At 39.4% G+C, this 24388-nt stretch overlaps 1 protein-coding gene across 4 annotated transcripts in view; it reads left to right on the top strand.

Moving 5' to 3' along the window:
* Positions 1-24388, top strand: part of ptprn2 (protein tyrosine phosphatase receptor type N2) — a 612886-nt gene that overhangs the window by 231466 nt on the left and 357032 nt on the right. The window lies entirely within an intron of this gene.

Here is a 24388-nt window from a genome sequence, read left to right on the forward strand (position 1 = left end):
CTTGGGGTTTCGCTGTCTCAGATGAAGTTTGTTACTCCTTCTCCTCTCTGAATCTTGTTCTTCTGATATAAACCTGGTATTAATGATAAAGAATTGACCTGACTGCTTCAGTGCTGTAAAAATCTCACTGTTTAGCAATGGCATATTATTGGAATGTCAATGTAGTACAGCATGGAAATGGAAGTAACTGTATAAAGATACATAGCAGCAGTGTGTGGCATGAAGGAGTTGAAGAGAGACACTTCTTGGACAATGTGGAGGTGTCATTCCAGTTACACACATTGTGAATTATGCTATATAGTTCAATGGAATGCAACTCTGTGGCAAGTAGTATGGATTGTGCAATGTGGTATGAAACTAATTTGTATGCCTGCCCTGCAGCTCCAAAGCCATTGCTTGATAGGAAGGGAAGATAAAAGTTTGCTGGCTTAAAACTGAACCCCATAAGAGCACAGGCCATTGAAGTCCTCTCCATTTCTGCTCTTCCTTCCAGGAACTGATTATAGAAGTGGTTTCCAACCTTTGGGCCTCCAAGTATTTTGGACTTCAACTCCCAGAAATCCCAGCTAGCTTACCAGCTCTTAGGAAGTGTGGGAGCTGAAGTCCAAAACACCTGGAGGCCCAAAGTTTGGGAACCGCTGGATTACAGAATCACAGAATAATAGTTGGAAAAGATCACATAGGCTATCTAGTCCAACCCTCTGCCATGCAGGAAAAGCACAAAGTATCCCAGCAGATGGCAAATGCAACACACTTAAGGGGAACTGTAAAAGTAAACAAAGCTTAGTACATATTCTGTGATTATATGACATTCATTTCCTTTCGATCCTCCTAGGGTCATAGGTTGGTAGCTATTGTCAATAAGACAAAGTTTCTATCAGGGAAACAGTTCTACAGATACCAAAGACATATTGTAAGTGTAATTATAACTTATATAATTGGTCCATATATACCAGATACTTTTGGGAATCCTAGCCTTAAATAGTCTCTCTACAAATTATATTAAAGTGAAGCTTGTGCCACCTGGGGCATGTGCTCTTCAAATGAGTTTTCAAGGGAACAATAAGCCTATTAAAATGGTCTTGGCATATTCCGTAATTAAGGTGAATAGTGTATGAAGATGATGTTTTATAAAAAACAAAGCCAGGACATTTGTTTTCCTTTTGTTTTCTCTTTTTTCTATTTAAAATATTAATTTTATATGGACTTGAAATGCACCGAATGCTTTATTTTATTTTTTCATATAACCTCAGCTGCCTATGGGGTATTAAAGAAAGAGTTATTACCTCCTTAGCTATAAATGCGATGTACTGTATTTCTTCCATTCTAAACTCACCTTTTTCCTAGATAAACATCTCTTAATATGAATTGTAGGTGTATCTTATGTATTTTTGTTGGTGGTGGTTGTACTGAAATTAGGGTGCATCTTGCAATCTATGGCATCTTACAATTGAAGAAATATGGTAAACGGTTTCTCCTATCCACACTCCCAAAAATTTTCCCCCACCCTGAAGTTTTTGTGGACCTCTCTAGGTTCTCCAGAGCTATTATATGGCATGTGTCCAGCCCAAGTATAGCCAAAAAAAAAAAGTGTTCACAATTATCCACAGTTTCAGGTATCCATGTAGGGGCCTTGGAACATATACCTCATGAATATAGGACAGAACACTAGAGAGGTATGATATCTCTAACTTCTTGTATACCAATGGATAATTTGATTATACGCTATGCAAAAAAGTAGGGATATATGTAGGCTGCAGTGGTCCCAAAGCAAGAATAGTACTTGTAATATCAGATATGGTTTTTGAAAACAGGGCCAGGGGCAACGTTCTTATACCTGGTAAAATGAAACAGCAGTATATCTGAATCAGTTTACCATCAAGAACAAAATGTAAGATAACTTTCAATGTAGTTCTTATTTTTTTCCTTTCAGAAGTATACAATATATATTATGTAGACAATTTTCAACAGTTTGTTGAAATTGATGTTATTTGCTTTCAGCCCAATAGAAACTTGATTATTAGCTTGATTTTGTCTGTTGTTAAAACGCAAAAATATCACAGGGATGACGGTTTTAGAGTGCAGAAGTGCCCTGTGGTCAGTCAAACTGTGGCAGTTTACACCTGCTAGTATTTTTTGGAAGTTTGCCTGTAAATGCATCCTTGAAGAAATATAGCCAAAAATCTTTGGATGATTAACAAGCACATTATATAGCTATAAATGACCGAAAATCACTTTAAAGCATGCATAGGCAACATCTGCTAATTCTTTGTGTGATGGTGCCTAATTTGGCCTCATTCCTTAAGTGGCATCGCAGCACAATTTTCCGATTTTAAGCTTTGCTGTCATTAGCTAAAGAACTTTCTGCAGTCAAGCTGTTACTGAAACAGTTGGCACAACAGTATGGACCCAAGTAAGAAATGGGAATCTTAATCTTTTTTATAGTAATAATGGTGAAGATGGTGACTAGGGGCCCTTCCACACAGACATATAACCCAGAATATCAAGGCAGAAAATCCAACAATATATGTTTTGAACTGGAATATATGGCAGTGTGTACTCAGATAACCCAGTTTAAAGCAGATATTCTGCCTTGATATTCTGTCTTATATGGCTGTGTGGAAGGGCCCTAGGAGCTCTTTCATGGGAAATAGGAGTCAACAGGACGGGATGAGAGTAAACAATCTGAAACTTAATTTAAACAAGACAGAAATGCTCCTGGTCCATTGAAAAGCAAACCAGGGAACAGGGATTCAATCTGGGCTAGATGGTCCCCAACTTGGACCCTTGGACTCAACCCTGATTCTGGAGGTTCAGGTGTCAAGAGTGGCCAGTAGTGCATTTTCAAGGCATGTGGATCTGGCCATGGTGAAACATAGCTCAGTTATATCCAGTTTGGACTGGATTACCATAACATGCCTCTGTGTGGTACTGCCTTTGAAGAGAGTTCAGAAATTTTAGCTGCAACTAGATTGTTAATTAAAGCTAGCTCCAGGAAGCATAGGATTCCCTAGTTGTTTCAGTTCCACTGCTTGCCAGACTATTTCCAGACATGATTCGAAGTGCAGTTCATGATGTACAAAGTCCTACATTATTTGTATAGGTTATCTATTACAACCTATGAGGCCTTATGTGGTTCAGATCCAAGTTCAAATTTTTCCATGCATTTTGAGGTCTTCTGAGGAGGCACTAAACTTTCTTGCATCACCTTCACAGGGACATGTGGTGTTAATATAAGAGAGAGCCATTGGAACTTGTTTCTTGGAAAGGCTGGAATGGCACTTTCCTTGCTATATTTCTGCAGGCAGGAGAAGACCTTTTGTTTTGGCTGGACTTTGAGGACATAATATGCTGGATTGCCTATTTGCCTATACTATGTATGATACCAATCCATATAATCCAAATGTGCAGCATACATTTTTTGTTGTAGCTGTTAAATATCAAACTTAACATGACTATTGAAATTAAAACCGGATAATATATTCTCAGACATCTTGCTGTTATTAAAAAATGTCAGTAGGAATTAGGAACCGGCTGTTAGGAATTGTGGGAGTTAAAGTCCAAAACATCTGGAGGGCTGAAGTTTGCCCATGCCTGATCTATAGACTTCTGTGGAATGGAGATCTTTAAAAACATAAAACAGTCTAGCAAAAAGAGTGGATCTACTACCTCATTTACATCAAAGCAATCATACTTATGAAGGCAGCAAAGGATATTAGTGACAATTTGCCACGATTAACGAACGTGACCTTTTAATGTGCCTAGAAACCCTAAATCTATATATGTAAAAGAGTGATGGCATCACGGCAGCGGACAAAACAACAAAAGTAAACACCCCACAACCTTGAAAATTGACAGCACAACCCCTCATCCATGCCTCTAGGTTGATACAACAAAAAGAAAAGAAAAATAAAGTCCTAATTAGAGGGAGAGGAATAACTGTTTTTATCCAATTGCTGCCAGTTAGAAGGCTAAGCTCAGCTCACTTGGTCTCCTAGCAACCCACTCAGCCCAGGGGACCCTTTACCTAAACTACCACCAATTCCTCAATACTTTATTTCCCATACCACCATACTTCGCCACAGCAACGCGTGGCCGGGCACAGCTAGTATAGTATATATCCAGACACTACCTTGCAGTGAACAGCAGGACATGGAATGCCTGTGAACCCTCATTATTTTAAACTCCAGCTTAGATAAATACAAACTATCTGATGTTATTGGAATTCAGCCATATAAAACTGATTCTATTGGAACAGAACTATAAGTGTCCACTTTGCAGTGTGTTATTAAAGTCATTTCCTATCTCCAGGCATCAGTTTAAGGATGTGAAAAATGACTAATTATGAGACTAGACCAGACTGTACCAGGTAAAAATATGCAAAATAAAGATTTGAGGCTAGGGATATACAAAATTGTAAAGTATAATTACAAATATTACGTCAAGCCCATTTCTTCACCCGATTCAATAGTACAGAAACATGACCACAACAGCCATGCAACTGAAAATCCCATCAAGTGGATCTTCCTATCTGTCTACTTTAATGATGGCAGGTTTGACTGACAAGCGATCATGCAACTGATACTTAATACCCTATTAAAAACTATAATAGTCTAGCATCACATTTTTGAATGCTAGATTCAAGAAGATGCCTCTTGACAAAGCTTTCTACTTATTTTAGATCAATAGCAGCAAAGTTGGGTAGAAGCAACCCCCATTACTCCTTCCTAAACAACTGCATAATTACTTTTGACAAGAGTTTGTTGGCAAGAAGGTCAAAACTGTCATCCTATAAGATCTATGCTAATTTGCTCAGCTGGAGCAAGCTCAGGTAGTAATATTTCTGTAATTAGAAGTTATGAAAACTATTTTTCATTAAGACTTCATGTTGAGAAAAGTTACTAGTATGGAGCTATTTTTATAGTTTACATGGCTGCTTCAAAGTAGTAGTGGCACATCCTGTTATTTGAGAATGATTGATTAATTAAATATGTTTGGTCTATACATGGAATATTTCAAACTAGGTTTTTTTCTGTTTGTACTGCTTATTTGTATTTATGACTGTTTCATACAAAAAGCATACGTTATTGCTCTGTTGTTTAGCATATAAAGAGATCTCATGTCAGCAATTCTTCCGCTTCCATCAACCAAACAAGAAAAGAACTAACTCAAGAACACTTTTCATACCTTTTTAAGGGTTCTTTTCAATAGCTATCCTTCATAATATGTAAAATGCAATCCTTTTAAAGACTTTCATTGATAGCTTTACTAACAACTAAACATGTCACTACACCATAATTATTCAGGTTTAATAGCTATAGAATGCTGTCCATGATAAGTAGAAAATTTGAAATAGAAATAGATGAAGTCTTGTTACATTTTTCATTATGTGGATTTTTATAAGACATGAAATCTCAATAGATAATAGAAAATCTTGAAAAAAGGAAGCATGTAGTTTTGCTGGCCTGTTAATCTTATATCTTTTGCCAAAGTAGGACACCAGCCATGTCACTTTTGTGAAATGTTGACAGGCAGGGACTTTTCCCTCTGTGTTTCAAAATTAAAGTAATACAACAAAATTCTCGTGTTTAATCTATGGTATCAATGTGTTGTCAACTTTTGCTTTTGGGAATTTTAGGGAAGGGGGAGATATTTTCAAGGCATGGATGGTTCACTCCATAGATAAAGAATCTCTGGATACGGTGATTGTAACATGTTTAAAGGAATGTCCAAAAATGAAAATTCTTTTCACAATTTGCAGAGTAGTCTTGCCACATTAGATTCAACTTTTCAAATCAGTATAGTAGTATGACTTACACAATACTGGTCGAATGCCTAGTCACTGATATTTCATTTATGAAACTATTTTTCGTATGGAGAAATATTGAATTTTCAATTGGTTTGCTTTCTTGCAAGCTTCGCAGTACAGTTTCTTATTAAAATGCATGAAGTGTTACTTATGAAAATATTTTTTTTTCACAGAAACGTCTTTTATAGTGAACAATGCTTCGGTCTTTCTGACTTTCCAGTTTTTGTCTCTGCCTTACTGTGAAAAATGTGTCAACATACCCCCAGATGCCAGTTCCCTTGTATCCAGTAGAAAAATAAATGCACACACCTCACTATCACCATCATAATGGCGTAATAATGTGAATAATGGCTTCCCTAAGGTTGGTGGGGATCATTGTGTGGGTGACGTTAGCATGCATGTTCCTTTCTGCATTGTAAAGAGAGATTAATGGGAGGAAGAGTGTGCATGACGTTCTAACACTCATTAAAGGTGGCTTGTGCCATTATTTCTTCTTCTTTGCATTCTGTCCACACCTGCCTCATTACAGCTGTAAAGTACTGAAAGGTGGACCTGATATAAAGTAGATCTCTGTACTCCCAATTAACGAATTTTCCTAAAGTAATGATAACCTGAAAAATTACAATGTGTAAAACTGCATATTGACGTTTATGTAACTGTACATTTATGCAACAATCGAGGAGAGACTCCAAAATACCACTGTTGCAGTGCATAGGAGCATCCTTAGAAGTGGGGAATTCAGAAAAACGGGCCTTGATCTAAACAGAAGCGCCTTATAAGGTGTATTCTAGATCTAAACCCATATATAACTGCTTCTGCATTAATGGTTATAAAATGGTTTCATATAACATAAAAATATGTATACTGTCCATGAATAAATTTGGCAAATTCATTTCCAATCCCACCCTGAGAGCCACCTTTTCAAGAAAGGGAGAATGACAAATGAATTGATTGTCTTGTGAGAGAAGACTCTGTCATTTTCTCAAGCTCTGCTCTATTTTATTTTTTTAGGTCATGATTTCTCATATTTTTAACAGAAGCCAGTTTTGCCTTTTTATCTGTAATTAAATCCACAAGTTGTTATTCTCAGAAGGTCCTTATGAATTGTGTCTTGATGTTATAGAAAAAGAGTGACTTAAAGAGGTTCCTAATATCAATTCAGTTTAAAAAAATCTAATTTATTATTCATTAATTCGGCCTTTTATTGTAAAAATGCTACTAATAGAACACTGCTGCAAGACTTGTGCAAATGCTATGCTTTCTACAGAGTTTGGATACGATTCAGCCAAATATGAGTCCATGTTTTTCATGAGTCCATTGAATCAATTGGATTCAGTTTAAAGAAGTGTCTAGAGAACAGGTCCCTCTAAATTGGTTTAAGGTGTAAACTGCCATAGAAACAATAGAGGAGATAATGCTTCTGGAACATGGCCATACAGCCCGGAAAACTCACAGCAACCTAGTGATTCCGGCCATCAAAGCCTTCGACAACAAACGATACAGATGTTTTGTGTACACTTTTCCTGTTCTGGACTAGTAGAGATCATCATGGGCAACTATGTCTGTGGTTGCCAATTCCTTGCCCAGAGAATGAGATCTTTTCTACAGAGAATGTCTTTTTGTTCACCAAATATTATATACATCTTAAACATAGATGTTGTAAACTTCTGTGAAACACTGTGCTTTAAACTTGAGTGGTTCTACACTTCAAATACTGCTTGCCAGTGTCCTAAGGCAGTGGTGGGAGCAGAGATGTTGTTTGTGGACATCTCAATCCCTTCCAATGAGGAAATGAGCACTCTGGGGTCTGGTTATGGATGTCAGGTAATGATAGAATTGTGCTTCCTTTTGGTGAAATTTAGTGGTTGCACAATAGTGATGGTAGATGCTGCCTTATGTATTGCTGTCCACTTCAGACTGCTGCCTGACACCACATTCATGACTCATGGCAGACTAGACTATGGACTTCATCAAACAGAGTGGTGGAAATTTGGGGAAAGTGGAGGGAACCATCTTACCCCATTCCCTCCCATCTTTCCTTGTCTTCTGGGATAGTCAGTCACCCCATGTGCTTACCGTACCTTTCCCCACCTTTCTCTCACTTTCTCAGCTTTCTGCTGCTTGGGGTCGGGTAACACTTCACTCCTGAAGATGGCTGCTAGGCTCTGTTTCCTTGCACTGTGGAAACGGAGCCTCATGGAGTCCCACTAGAAGTGCTCTTACTTCATGTGGTGGCCTCTATGGGACTCCCATGGGACTGTGTTTCCACAGCACATGGAAATGGAGCCTAGTAGCCATCTGATGAGGTCTTTAGTCATCCTACTTCACACAATTTAGATCATGATGGGAGAAATCACATCTTACTCTGGGATTTATTTACTTAGGATAAACTGGATTCTCTCTCTCTCAGTCGCATAATCTTTTCCGACTCTTCGTGACCTCATGGACCAGTCCACGCCAGAGCTCCCTGTCGGCCGTCACCACCCCCAGTTCCTTCAAGGTCAAGCCAGTCACTTCAAGGATACCGTCCATCCATCTCGCCCTTGGTTGGCCTCTCTTCCTTTTTCCTTCCATTTTCCCCAGTATCGTGATCTTTTCCAAGCTTTCCTGTCTTCTCATGATGTGGCCAAAATACTTCAACTTTGCCTCTAATATCCTTCCCTCCAGTGAGCAGATGGGCATTATTTCCTGGAGGATGGACTGGTTGTATCTTCTTGCCAAGGTCCAAGGCACCCTCAGGATTTTCCTCCAGAACCAGACTTCAAAAGCGTCTATCTCCCTTCTCCCCAGCCTTCCTTATGGTCCAGCTCTCGCAACCATAGGTTACTATGGGATTGCCTTAGGATAAATGCATTAAGACTATGCATACGCCTCATATGTGTCTACAGGAAAGTTCTTGAGAATTTTGCCTATTTAAAAAAAGGAAATGTGGCTTTTGTGGCTGTAGAATATGCTGAAAACTGTGCAGGCGGTGTCTATTGAAACCTCAGAAGCCACTGTCCTAAGAGATTGTGATATCGAGACTTCCATCTAAATGGGTCGCTCATGATTCACAAGACTAGAATGAATTATTTAACATTTCAAAATAAGCATGTTATGTGGAAAGAATCACTCAAATTTACATAAATTTTGCCCGCTCCAGAATTAAGGGATTGTTGATGTCAAATCAGGATTCCCTGGGAGACTTTTTTGTTTGTTTGTTTTCTGCACAGAATAGAGAGCTCTGCATATGCTTTGCTAATACCGCATAATAGCACTTTACTTTGAGTTCTAAGGCAGGAATTAAAAGCCCACTTGAAAAGAAATTCCATTGATTTAAATGAGATTTACATGTACATGTAATTAGATTTTAATTTCAAGATACAACAAATACTGATAGTCTTCATGGCAATCATAATTCCTGTTTGCATTTGATCAAAAAACTCATCAGTAACGGAAATTTACTATACTGACTGTCCTTGATCACGAAGCCAAAGTGGGGGAGAGGCCCATTTTATGATCAGTTTAATCCCCTGCAAATGTATCTCCCTTTTTGAAAATTGACTCAGCCGTTTTTCAAAGAGTGTGAAATTTCATTAAGGGAGAAAGTGTTGAGTAAAGGGAATGAATCCTATTTGATAAGGGCTTCAGGATGACATTTTCTCATATAAATCTACTGGTGTGGCTAGGCATATATGTTGAGACACATTTCTGAATGTACACATAGTGCATTAACATTTGCACCCAAATAAAGACTGGGATGCATTTTTAGAAGTGATTTCACTCCTGGTGTGTACGAATGTGTGTTCTGATGCACATTTTGTCACAACCAGGTTTCAGTGAAAAAGTACATTTGGGCTGAAATCTTGTCATACAACACTGACAATCAAAATAAGAAGAAAGGACAGGGAGCGTCAGTTAGTTTCTTTGGAAAGAGGAACACATTACGTCTGAGCTTGTTCATACATTTACTGTGGGGAAATAACAAAAGCTCAATTTGCCAACAGGAATAATTAAAATTATTTCAAATTTTGCAAATGATAGGCAATATAGGAGCTCCCGGTGACGCAAAGGGTTAAACTCTTATGCCGGCTGGATTGCTGACCCAAAGGTTGGGTTGCTGACCTGAAGGTTGTCAGTTCGAATCTGTGAGAGAGGTGAGCTCCCGTCCATCAGCCCTAGCTTATGGGGACATTAACGAAGCTTCCCATCAGGATAACACATACGGGCGTCCCCTGGGCAACGTCTCTGTAGATAGCCAATTCTCTCACACCAGAAAAGACTTGGAGTATGTTCTCAAGTTGCTTCTGACACGAAAAAAAGGCAATATAATATGCAAAAAACCCTCACTTATGAGAGATACTTTTTGCATATTGCATATCTTTGATATATGGTATGTCACATAACATAGGTATTTTGGATTTCAGGGCCTGGAAATCCACAGCCAGCCTGGCCAGGACTCATAAGTATTGCAGACTAAGAGCAAAACTCCAGTAAGATCAGTGTTTGAGAACCACTGGGTTAGGGATATATGGCCATGTTCCAGAAACATTCCCTCCTGATGTTTCACCCACATCTATGGCAGGCATCCTCAGAGGTTGTGAGGTCTGTTCAAAACTAGGCAAGTGGGGTTTGCATATCTATGGAATGTCTAGGGCAGGAGAAAGAACTCTTGTCTGTTTGAGGCAAGTGTGAATATTGCAGTTGGCCACCTTGATTAGCATTGAATAGCATTTCAGTCTCTGGCTGCTTCCTGCTTGGGAGAATCCTTTGTTGGCAGGAGTTAGCTGGCCCTGATTGTTTCATACCTGGAATTCCCCTATTTTCTGAGTGTTGTTCTTTATTTACTGTCCGGATTTTAGAGGTTTTTTTTAAAATACAGTACTGGTGGCCTGACATGGTGGTTGTTAGAGTGGTCCAGCATTTCTGTGTTCTCCAATAATAAGCTGTGTCCGGGTTGGTTCATCAAGCGTTCTGCTATGGCTGACTTCTCTGGTTGAGTTAGTCTGCAGTGCCTTTCATGTTCCTTGGTTTGTGTTTGGCCGCTACATAGGTGGTCTCTATGTAGACTTGTCCACAGCTGCATGGTATGTTGTAGACTCCTGTAGAGAGTTTAACCCATTGTCCTTTGCTGAACATAACATTTGTTGGATTTTTAGTGGGTCTGTAGATAGTTTGTAGGTTGTGTTTCTTCATCAGCTTCCCTATAGCTTGTGTAATTTTTGCATTCGTTTCAACAGAAAAGACGGATCTGTGCATGAGTCTCTTTATATATCCAACACCTTCCACCATTTCACAGGTGAAAACCTGGACATGTGTGAATAGAAAGCATTGCAGTATGGCCAAGATGGCAAAAGCTATGAATGAGAAACATCACACAAGCTTGCATTTGGCTGAGCCTACTCGGAAGGGCAAGGATATGTTTTTTCATTAATGGTGTGCAACCTATTTTTGCACTTTGAACCAGTTTCCAGCAATGGAAGTATTCATAGGACAAATGGGAAAACAGGGAAGGGGAGAGAAAAACTCACATATTTAAAAAAGATTTGAAAAAATGGTACAGCATAGTATTAATTTGTTTATCCCTGCCAAATTGAGAAAGTTGGATGGCATGGCATCCCATCTGGAACATGTCTAAACAAAAATTATTAAGATATTTGAAGCCCTACTTTTCTCTTTTTTGATCTCCACTAGCAAAGTAACATTGGACAACCGTTGCTTACAAACCATATTTGAATAAAAACTGGCATTTTATGAAGTATTTATTTTTGTAATATCTTCTGCTGTCTGTACTTTTCTCCCTCCGGTATATTGTACTTTGCCTTGTTTTTCCATAGTTTCTGAAGAAGGTCAAAAAGCGCTGAGCAAATGTCACATAAGATCACTTATGAGAAGTGGATGCTCTGCATAATAACTATTAAGAAATATTTAACAAAAAAAGTTCCTCCAGTAGCAGTCATTCCCATATTAATTTGATCCTGCTGTCTAAGATAATACAATCTCTTTGAAACAGTCTCAATTCTTCCGCGCAAAGGGACCTTTTCTGGATCAGAGGCCAAATTTCCATTACCTGATGAGCTAATCTGACGTGACAGCTGCATATGCAGATGGGGGAATCTCTTGTCAATAGTTTTTCTTCAGAGACAAAGAGAGACAAATGTCTATATTCATTTTTCACTTCATGCATGAGTAACATTACCTTTCCTGCCTCCTCTCTATCTTTATTCAGGTAGACATTGAGACGAATTTAAATATAAGCTTTTGTGCTTTTGAATTAGCTTATGCATGAAAATCTGTTTGTTGAAAAGAGGAAACTTGTCTATTTGTTTATGATACTGTATGTATTTTTACATGTAGGTTTGCAGGGAGACATACTTAATCTATCACTATTATATCCATATTGGATTTTTGTAGATTCATTCCTCTATGAGCTTCGTTTAAACAATAAAAAAGACCAGTGGGGGAGGGAAAGTGGGAAACTACTATAACTTACCTACTGAGACATTTTATAATTAAAGTTTTATATTTATTCTCATGCACAAACAGTGGCTATGCTCACTGAGCTCAAAGGTTTGGATGAAGAGTCAAACTTAGTTCCAAACAAGGCATTAAGATACTGCAGTTAGGTGCATCTTTACTCACTATTAAACTCTTCTAGAAATTGCATAAATACTGTTAATTGCATGCTGAACACCATCAAAAACCGTTAAAGGAAGCTCCTCCATTTGGGCACTTGCTTCAGTTCCAGTGCTCCAAATTGCTACTTATCCCAACACAATATGGAGCAGTTCTAGAATAATGAATTTGGAGAGTCTAGCATGGTACTTAGCTAAACACATAGCATCACTATCATTGCTTGTACATGGCTTATATGAGTTGGTTTAGTGATCAAGTGCAGCTTTCTTCAAAAGATGGTTCTCACTACATTTCTCTTGCTGCCTTTCTCCGTTATCTTCTTTCTGTTTATTTTTACTGTGTGCCTGTAAAGGTCAATTTATATTTAACTTTCATTTTTAGGATTATACTTTATTTTGAAGTGAAGAAATCAACAAAAATGTTAAATAAACATGATAAATGCCTTTCATAAGTGTACGACTGCAATTGTAAAGAAAATAAGGTCACAAGAACAATAATATGGATGACATTAGAATGAAAAGATATGTGGACTGTAGTCTGCTTTAGCTAATTCTGTTATGCAGCTTTTTCCAGTTTTCTTGTAAGAGCAAAATTGAGAATTTTCTTCTAAAAATAAGATGAAGTGCCAGAAATGTAAAACTATTCCAGTTGTCCTTTCGTGCTATCTCAGAGATCCTTTACACTACTTTCCTGACTTGTTTACATCTGAATTTTCCTTCATAACCGTCAACCATATGAAATTGGGAAAGGGAGATTTTCATCTTAATAGATGAAAATTAGAATAGATCTTAATAGATTAGAGAGATGGGCCGAAACTAACAAAATGAAGTTCAACAGGGACAAATGCAAGATACTTCGCTTAGGCAGAAAAAATGTAATGCAAAGATACAGAATGGGGAAAGCTTGGCTCGAGAGCAGCATGTGTGAAAAAGACCTTGGAGTCCTCGTGGACAACAAGTTGAACATGAGCCAACAATGTGATGCGGCAGCTAAAAAAGCCAATGGGATTTTGGCCTGCATCAATAGTGTCTAGAGCCAGGGAAGTCATGCTCCCCCTCTATTCTCCTGGGACAGACCACACCTGGAATCGCACTGTGTCCAATTCTGGGCATCACAATTGAAGATAGATGTTGACAAGCTGGAAAACGTCCAGAGAAGGGTGACTAAAATGATCAAGGGTCTGGAGAACAAGCTCTATGAGGAGCGACTTAAAGAACTGGGCATGTTTAGCCTGCAGAAGAGAAGGCTGAGCAGAGACATGATAGCCATGTATAAATATATGAGGGGACATCATAGGAAGGAGGGAGCAAGCTTTTTTTTCTGCTGCCCTGGAGTCTAGGACACGGAACAATGGCTTTAAACTACAGGGAAGGAGATTCCACCTGAACATAAGGAAGAACTTCCTCACTATAAGTGCTGTTCAACAGTGGAACTCTCTGCCATGGAGTGTGGTGGAGGCTCCTTCTTTGGAGGCTTTTAAACAGAGGCTGGATGGCCATCTGTTGGGGGTGTTTGAATGCGATTTCCTGCTTCTTGGCAGAGGGTTGGACTGGATGGCCCAGGAGGTCTCTTCCAACTCTATGATTCTATGATTGTGCTTCCAATGGTACATAACCCTTTCTCCTGCTCTTCAGCTTGAGGTTTAGTTTCTCATTAATGGTGGAACCAATAGTTAATGGCCTCTTGGTAGTTAAAGCTTCATAGTGTCCTCATGTATTATGAGTGAGAAACAAAGGCAGGTAAGAAACTTCAAAGCTTCCTGTGGAATTCAGAACTTCCAAGCTTCAAAGCACCTCTCCCTTTTGTAGTTTAGCTCTGAGTTTAATTAATACATTTTAAATATTGTGACTGTAAACAGTGTCATCGTCTTTGTTTTTTGCACATTTCTTCTTCAGAATAGTTTATGTTATGGAACTATCTGTCAACTTTATTTAGTGCCTCTTAACCTCTTTTCTTTAACAAATGACTCGTCACCTCCAATTGAGATGAAACGTTGCCTGGAACGCAAAAGCAGCTGGCTGAAGGGGGTCCAACAGAAAAAGGGGGGAAAACACACACACCATACCTGCCTTTTATCTATATTCTCTAAAGTAAAAAGTAGGCATCACTCTTTCTGTTCATGCATTAACAATATTTTAATATTTTAAGACTTTAAAGGTTGATGTGGAACATATATAATTGGGCTTTTCTTGAACAGTTTCCGATCTCAAGGGGAAATGTGATGGGGAATGTTTGCTTCATTGCTCTCGATTCAAAAGAAAAGGTGCCGTCTCCTTCTGTTTCTGCCCTTCTCTGGGAGCAGCCACAACATGCCAAAGTCAAAGCTGCTCTGTTTTGACTTTTAAAAGTCATACTCATGGTGTCCATTATAAATAAGAGTGGTGGCGAAATATTCCATAGTGGATGACTGATGTTATTTGATGACATTCCTCCTCAGTCACACTCATTTTTGCTCACAACAAGTTTTATGGTACACATATTTTTATTTCTAAACTGCAGTTTCTCATAGAGAACTACAGTAGAGTATAAATTTGGGTGGAAAGTACAATCCAGAAATGGTATGCAGGCACTAATGGCTGTTTTGGGTCTCCAAATCTATAAGCCATTATGACACATTATGCATGTGTAATCTGAAGATCTGCTTATTTCTCTACATCAGGGGTCCTCAAACTTTTTAAGCAGAGTTCATGGTCTCTCAGACTGTTGGGAGGCCAGGCTATAGTTTGAAAAAATATGAATAATAATTAAAAAAACACTGTACATAACAAAAAAAATTGCTTGACAAGATCAGATTATCAATGTGAGAAGCTAATAGAAAATACCCCCATTGTAGTGCAAAAAATACATGAAATAATATAATATTAAAATGAACAATTTTAACCAATGTAAACTTACCAATATTTCAATAGGAAGTGTGGGCCTGCCTTTGGCTGATGAGCTAGTCAAGTTCATTAGGATTGTTGTTGTTGTGCTGTGACTTCAAGTTGTTTCACACTTAAGGCAACCCTAAATCTAAAGTTAAGGGTGGGGTCCTTGGAGAGTCTCATCTGGCCCATGAGTCTTAGATTGAGGACCCCTGCTCTACGTGCTTCCCTTTCCCTTTGTAAATGGTCACTCTGATATTCTATGATGAGAAATTAAGCATTGTGCATGGACACAATCTTGTAGAAGCAAATAACATGGAGGATCACCTACATTTCTATAGGTGAAGGTAAAAGCTTTCACCTGACATTAAGTCTAGTCGTGTCTGACTCTGTGGGTTGATGCTCATCTCCATTTCTAAACTGAAGTGCCGGCGTTGTCCGTAGACACCTTCAAGGTCTTGTGGCCGGCATGATTGCATGGAGCACTGTTACCTTCCTGCCAGAGCGGTACCTATTGATCTACTCACATTTACATGTTTTTAAACTGCTATGTTGGCAGAAGCTGGGGCTAACTGTCACAGTGTCAGGGCACTGCCAGTACTCAGGCAGAAGTGAACTAAAACAAACACCCAGCTTTTGTCAACTGTTCAATTAAAGCAGCACTTACTGTCTGGCTGTTTTCAAAGTCCCAATGTAAAACATAAAGATAACACTCAGCCATAGAATCAAAACAAAACTGATAGCAAACGCCAATGCAGATACAAGAAGATACCGTACTCAAAAAACGTCCAGTCCAGTAGTCAAACACTGAGAGTTCAATGAGCAAAGTCCAAGGATCAAGAGTCTATGCTGTAGTCAATGGCCTGTCCAGAGGTTCCAGGGTTCAAAGAGTTCAGGAGATAGGTCAGGATACCAAAAATGCACAAATGGGTGGGAAAACCAGCAGCATCCACAGTCAACGTAAAGCAAATACTTTTCTCTCAAAGATCATTCTCTAGGCTAGCGTCTTATATCCAGTTCAACCCAGCTGCAACCTATTTCTTGTATGCATGCCTCCACCCTCACTTGCTTTCACTTGTAACTCCTACTTACAGATTACTCAGCCCTGTAGAACTAAGGCTTACATTAACCTCTTCCATCATCAACTGCTAGGCCTGACATCCCCAACCACCATCAACTGCAGAACATGATACAAGTCACTAACAGTGGGAGCTCACCCCACTCCCCGGATTCGAACTGCCGACCTTTCGATCAGCAAGTTCAACAGCTCGGCTCAGAGCAGCAGAATAAAGTACCTTCCTGCTTTCCTCCTCCTCTTCCTATTTTTTGAAGCATAGTTTTATTTTAAAAACACAATACAGTGTTTGAGGGCATGCTTTTTCCAGCAAATTCAGCTTGAATTGAATTTTCTCTTGTGTTTCCTTTTTTCCTTTCTTTCCCTTCTCTCCTCCACCAGCTTCAATTATTTACTACTGCTACTATGACAACAATGGCAATGGTGGTGATACTGAAGAAATCTGCTTGTTCTGTTTTGGTTAGGTTTTACAGTATGACGCTAGCTTCTTCTGAAAAACGTTATTCAAGAAAAACCCGAGATAACATTAAGAACGGTTGTTCAGGCAAGTTGTGTGATGCCCATCTCTCATTTCCTATAGCTATACTGCCTATAGAACATGAATTCTGACATTTTAAAAATCTATATGTGCACTAACATTAGATGAAACCATAAAAGCTAAATAATGCATAAGCATTAGAAAGCATACTGTGCCCTGTCTATCTTTGCCAGTCCTCTGGTCTCTACCTAAATCAATACTAGTGTACTGCTGTGATGGCTCACAGCATGCTATGCATTTGGCATACTGAAGCAGTTATAGCAACACAGAATCTTTTGAAAGAAGCTTTCCCCTCAAAATGCTATTGACATCGAAATGCCATATACATTGTCAATAATAATCACTCATTCTCTCCAACAAAGACAATAGGACAGTGGAGACAGTAGAGAATGAAAGAAAGCCGGGGTGGAAGAGGGAATTCTCTTCTGGATTTAAATGACTGGTTGCATTTCATTACTCCATAAGACCCAGTCATGTAATTATTTCTTTTCTCTGGGGCTGTTTTCTATTAGCTTCTCACATTGATAATCTGATCTTGTCGTGCTCATTAACGCTTAAAGCCTTTTAAACAAACAGCATATTGCCAATACATAACATGAGAAGTCAACCTAATTTTCAGCCCTGTGTCGTTAAGGTTACACAACATTGCGACTGTTAGCAATGGGGAATATAATATAAGAATATTTCTTATGATCAAATTATATGAGTGTTGCATGTGTTTTTGGGATGTGGCTCTCAAAGAGGTCTGTTGTATTACCTCCTACGTCATTCTATTTCAGCAAGAAGTCTAAACCTGGCAAAACCTCTGTGTGCCACTAATTTTGGATTACCATAAAGCAATGATGGGCAACCTTTTGCACCTGGTGTGTCAAAATTCACCAATAAACCTAGCATGACTTTGGGTGGTGTGTCACTTCGAGAAAAAAACCCCATAATTTCACAATATATATAGTTTAAATAACAAAAATATATAATTGTAATATATAACTGTATTTAATAAATCAAAAACTATTAACTACCATTATTTCCATGTACAACAATCTATGGTACCTCTTGCAATTTCCACACTGATTTCTCTCTATTGTAGTTTCAATGTAGTCATGAATAATGAATAATATAGTAATAATATAATAGTAATAATATAATAATATACTACAATAATAATAGAATAATAATAGAATGATTATATATATATATATATATATGTGTGTGTGTGTGTGTGTGTGTGTGTGTGTGTATGTAATGTGCATAATTCCCATGGAATAAACAACAAAACCACTGGACCAAATCACACCAAATTTGGCCACAAAAGACATTAGTCATCAAATTAATCTGCATGCGGCAGCATGTCAGCAAGAAGGGCTAGGCATGTCAGTGCTGACACACGTGTCATAGGTTGGCCATCGCTGCCATAAAGCAATGTCTAAATATGTGCAGATAAGTGGAGTAATATGGGGAAAATGGTGCCAATCTTTTTCCCTTCCCTGGTCAATCTGACATCTAACTGGAGATATGAAACACATGAAAAAAAACCCCCTGAGGTTTATTAAAAACTTAGATTAGAATGTGTTCCTTTTCTCTGAAATTACAATCCTCAGACAATGAGAAGATCTGAGACTGCTTTGAAGGGAGCGAATGTCATGTGCCATTTGATAGACTAATTTACATCCAGATTGGACATCAACTGGATAGGCCTTGGCTCTGTTCCACAATATTGATCATGGGTTTTGGAGATTCCAAGTTCAGATAAACTTGGTAAAGATTCTAGATACTGATAACAAAAAGGTAAAGGTTTCTCCTGACATTAAGTCTAGTCGTTTCCGACTCTGGGGGTTGGTGCTCATCTCCATTTCTAAGCTGAAGAGCCGGCATTGTCCATAAACACCTCCAAGGTCATGTGGCTGGCATGACTGCATGGAGCGCCGTTACCTTCCCGCCGGAGCAGTATCCATTGATCTACTCACATTTGCATGCTTTTGAACTGTTAGGTTAGCAGAAGCAAGGGCTAACAGCAGGAGCTCACTCCACTCCTTGTAGCACCTTAACTTCCTTCTTGTTTACAAGTTCCACTCAGTGCACTTTGCCCAGCTCATTTTATGTTTTTATTGCTGTGTTTCTCAAGTGTTTTATAATGATTGTGATTTTTTAATGCCTTTTAAATTTATTTGTGTGTTTTTGTATTTGATATTATTGTATGTTGGTTTTATATCTGTAAGCCGCCCCGAGTCCCTCTGGGGAGATGGTGGCGGGGTACAAAAATAAAATTATTATTATTATTATTACTCCCCGGACTTGAACCGCTAACTTTTCGGTGAGCAGGTTCAGCAGCTCAGTGGTTTAATTCGCTGCGCTATTGGGGGCTCCACTGAGAACATACCAGCCCACATTTCACAGATGAAATTCAAGACATGGTCAAGCTGGCAAAAGTTATAAATGAGGAAGTAGACACGAGCAAGAAGTTTGCTTTTTCCTGAGCCTACTGGGAAGTGCAAGACTGCCCAATCCTATTGTTCTTTCCCTGCTAGTTGAATGCAAATGACTTTTGGATTTTGAACTCAGTTTGCATCAATTAAAGTAATTTGAGTACATAAAGAGAAAGTGGGAGAAGGAGAGCGAAACTGGGATGCCAAGGCAACTGGCAAAGTGGGATGATAAAGTCCCTGCCAAATTGGGACAGTTGAAGGGTAAGAGATAAACCTGCTACTGTGACTAATGGAATGGAGTACTATCCATGTGAACTAGAAGCTTCCTTGTTTTGTTTTATGTTTAGGTACAGATGACCATCTGACCAAAGCTTCAGTGTTATATTTTGTATGTGTTAGAAATGAAAAGAGGAATGTTTTGTGATTCAGGCCATTGTTAACCTAATGTGATTCAACAGTTTCTCATGCACATGTGCACCAGCTACATCTTCAGGAAAGACCTACATAGTCAGTGACTACATGAACTGTGTGACAAGTACGGAAATAGTTAATTTTTAAACAGAGATCCTTAGCTTGAAATGTGTTTTTGAAAGAAAAACTGCTGCACTTTGAGGAAAGGAACATCTCAAAAGCTTTACAATATTTTTGGCTTTACAATATTTTGCAAGTTTCTGAAGGGGCTGAATCTTTGAACTGAAAAAGATTCTGAAGCTTTTCCTGCATTTCATACCCTTTGTCCATGTAAGTGCTTGACCATTCAACCTGGAAATATAATAGCTTGCTTGTAGTAAAATGCCCTTCTATTTGAAATGCACTTTATTATCTAAAATCTATGTTGTCAGAGGACATCAGTAGAGCATACTGGATAGTTTCCACAACAGTTGGGTTAACAGATAAGATCAATAGGTGAGCAGCCCCAAATCCCCCAGTGAACCTTTGGGGTTTTTGTCTGGATTTCCTAGTCCAAGTTCAATATCTGGACTAGGCACATCGGGTAGTAACATGGTACACAATATTGGAATATTGGAGACTTACATTCCTATTTATACACTTTTGACTTCTATAAAAAAATCTGTTATTTTTGGTTGCCATGGTATCCAAGAATGTAGTTCAGTTTAATATTTGAGGAATTCCCTGTTTAGATTTGAATTCTGCAATGCCATATCTTATATTCAAGGAGTTTATTAAGAATCCCCATTTTCTGTGTACCATGAATCAATATTTTTCATACAGCTGAATATAATTCTAGCATCTGAGCATTTTGCTGTGGAAAAAAGGAAAGAGAACATCTGACCATTTAGAAGTATGTAAATGCATATTTGTCATATATGATGGAAAATAAAAAGGTGTAATAGAATAGATTAATGTATTCTGCCTTCCTCCACTTTGTCAAAGATCAGTTTCTCTGACTTAAATATCAGATTTTATTCATGTGGGATATTCATATGTCGCTATCCTAGTATGGTTTTGAGAAACAGTTTAGAAGCCAAAATGTGTCTAATCTTAAAGAAACCAGCAAAGTAGAACTGCAGAATCTTGGGTATGCAATGGTGATATACTTGCAAATCCTTTAGATCAGGCATGGGCAAACTTCAGCCTTCCAGGAGTTTTGGACTTCAACTCCAGCCAATAGGTTGTTAGGAATTGTGGGAGTTGAAGTCCAAAACACCTGGAAGGCTGAAGTTTGCCCATGCCTGCTTTAGATAGGTTGGCAGAAGTTGGGACTAACAGCGGGAGCTCACTCCGTCCTGCAGATTCAAGCCACCGACCAGGTCAGCAAGTTCTGCAGCTTAGCTGTGCCACCGTGGCCCCTTTAGATCAGTAGGTGTTATGAATTATTATCACAGAGCATAAGCATCTGTAGACCTCTGTGTAGTTCTTTTAATGTGTATATAGTGAGATATCTAGACTGCCTTTAGTCAAAAAGTACTAAAAATAAGGATGTCCTGTAGTTCCATTTTTTGTTTTATGTGCAACAATATTATTCAGCCACTTAGGGCATCACAATCTCATAATGTGGACTGTGATCTTGGTTGCAAAAATTACTGACATCATTGATTTAGACCAAAAAAAAAGATTCACATAATGCATAGAGAGAGAGAGAGATTCAGGGGCTGCTTTAAAACAGATTAGTGAGCTGCAGTCCTGAGGCCCGGTAGGTGGCAAAACTCAGTTATCATGTGTATGATTAGTTTCACCTTGTAGCGGTGTGTGTCTGAAAATGCAATTAACAGTTTCCTATGCAGCGTCCTCCTTTTATTGTGTGGCGTGGTGGGCAAGATCTGGATTGCTGGGGAGGGAGGAGGGGGCTAATTGGTAAACACAGGCTTGCCAGATTCTCTGCCATTCCTCCAATTCTATCCAAGTTAATTGGCTCGGCTCGTGCGCTGGATGGGTTTTCAAAGGCAGCCGTAGATTAGAGAGCTGCAAGCACTTGTGTTTCACAGGACTGACTCCAAGGAGACTCGGGGATTTTTTTCAAAATTAATGTTGAATGCAGGCGAGCTCTCTTGACCCATAGTTGCCATGGTTACCAGTTTGTCTGCTAATCTGATGGCGGTGTGTATGTTTATTGGTACTCATTTCTAATGATCTTCAGAGACTAACTCAGCTGGATAGTATTATTGTGTTTCTATGGTCAGAGGCAGCGACTAAGTGATTAGATCCTGAAATCTACCATTGTAGCTAAAGTTGTTTTTTTAATGAAATTCCCTGCTATAAACACTAAAAATAGTAATTTATAGTACCAAGATGGTGATTTACCCTTTATTTCATGTCAAAAACATTGCATAATTTTTTTTAAAAAAAACTGATAAAATAAAGGGATCATAAGCTGCTTAATAGTTTAGACCAAAAACGGGCAACAACTACTGCATTTTCTGTAACTTGAAACAGTTCTTTGCCTGCCAACCCCCGAAATAAATTACGGGTTTAAATATGGGCAAATTTTATCAACTGTTATCTATTTAACTTTGTAACTGTATCTGCTTCTGAGGGTATCATGAACTTGGTGTGGATAAAGCCGAGGTAGCGTCCCTGACTGGCCTGTCTTTCGGCTAAAAAGAGGTAAAGGTTTCCCCTGACATTAAGTCCAGTCGTGACTGACTCTGGGGGTTGGTGCTCATCTCCATTTCTAAGCCGAAGAACTGGTGTTGTCCGTAGACACCTCCAAGGTCATGAGGCCGGCATGACTGCATGGAGCGCCGTTACCTTCCCGCCAGAGCGGTACCTATTTATCTACTCACATTTGCATTTTTTCGAACTGCTAGGTTGGCAGGAGCTGAGGCTAACAGCGGGTGCTCATTCTGCTCCCGGGATTTGAACCTGGGACCTCTTGGTATGCAAGTTCAGCAGCTCAGCGCTTTAACACACTGCGCCACCACCAGTCTCTCAGCTAATTAGGGTGAAACACCCGGGTCCCCTGTTGACCTAACCTGGGCAACCTTTAAGGGAAATGTGCCCAAGAAGTCTGCCCCAAGGTTGTTGAGGCCAGACTCTCCCCATTCCTAGGCCATTTGGTTTCATCCTCACCTCATCTAAATGAACTACAAATGAGTGTTTCAGTTCATGGCCTTCACCCCAAAATTGGGTGCACATCAAATTGTAAATTCCTTTCGCTGTTTTCTGTTGAGGCTTATTTAAGACCACATCATCCCAATTTGCCCTTGAGAACAGTATCTTCTTCTTCATTCACTCAGTCGTTTCCGACTCTTCATGACATCATGGACCAATCCACGCCAGAGCTCCCTGCCGGCCATCACCGCCTCCAGTTCCTTCAAGGTCAAGCCAGTCACTTCAAGGATACCGTCCATCCATCTCGCCCTTGGTTGGCCCCTCTTCCTTTTTCCTTCCATTTTCCCCAGCATTGTGATCTTTTCCAAACTTTCCTGTCTTCACATGATGTGACCAAAATACTTCTTCTTTGCCTCTAATACCCTTCCCTCCAGTGAGCAGCCGGGCATTATTTCCTGGAGGATGGACTGGTTGAATCTTCTTGCCAAGGTCCAAGGCACTCTCAGGATTTTCCTCCAGCACCAAAGTTCAAAAGCATCTCTCTTCCTTCACTCAGCCTTCCTTATGGTCCAGCTCTCACATCCATAGGTTACTATGGGGAATACCATTGTTTTGACTATGCGGACCTTCATTGCCAGTGTGATGTCTCTGCTTTTCACTATTTTATCGAGGTTGGCTGAGAACAGTATAGGGTAGGCAAAAAACCCTCCTAGAACATAGGAGTTGCCAGCCCCAAAGGCAACTAATTGATTATATTGTTAATGGGCGGGCATGGTAGGTCAAAGTTTTCAAAAGAATGAGGTGGAGGGAACTGGCTTTTGCTTGTTTAAGCTCCACCCCTTTAAAGTAGACCCCCTTAAACAGTCTCCTCTTTGGAGGAGGCGGCAAACCTCTTTTCTCCCCCAGCTGTTCAGGAGAAGGAAAGATCAAGGCACTGTGGACAAGCATACAGATGCCGAGTTGTTTGTTCTGCTCCACAATTGCACAAGGTCGAGGATTCTTCTAGGTAGTGCCATTTTGTCAGGTTGTCTTTTGATCTCCCCACTTCACTTCTGAGTCTGTTCAGGGATTTCCAAGTTGCCCATTCTTGGTTTGCACCTGGAGGAAGACCCTCATAGGGGCCTTCGAATTGCCTGATTTTGCTGCCCACAGGGATTTTCTTGCTATTGCTGGAGGAACATTTAGAGGAAAGATGGTGCTCATGAAACTTCTCCTTGATTTAAATCTACTGGGAGGAAGCTGATAGCCACATAGTGGGTGGCTTTCACAGTGTTCAGCCTTATTTCTCTTGCAATTGGCATCAACTTCCTGTTGCACACCGGGGGGGGGGCAATGCCAGCTAGCTTATAGAGTCTGTCGACAGGTGTAGGTTTAAGACATCCTGTGTTTATTCTACATGTCTCATTCATGTCCCTTAGGTCCAGATACCACCTCGTTCTCTATGTAAAGTGCAAATGGAGAGCATTTGAAAGAACAAATTCCTAACTTTCTTAGTTAAGTTGTCTAGATTTAAATTTTCCAGCCTGAGCTTTCATTCCAATTAAAATGTGA

This window comes from Anolis carolinensis, chromosome 6 (genome assembly GCF_035594765.1).
Source record: "Anolis carolinensis isolate JA03-04 chromosome 6, rAnoCar3.1.pri, whole genome shotgun sequence".
Classification (NCBI taxonomy): domain Eukaryota; kingdom Metazoa; phylum Chordata; class Lepidosauria; order Squamata; family Dactyloidae; genus Anolis; species Anolis carolinensis.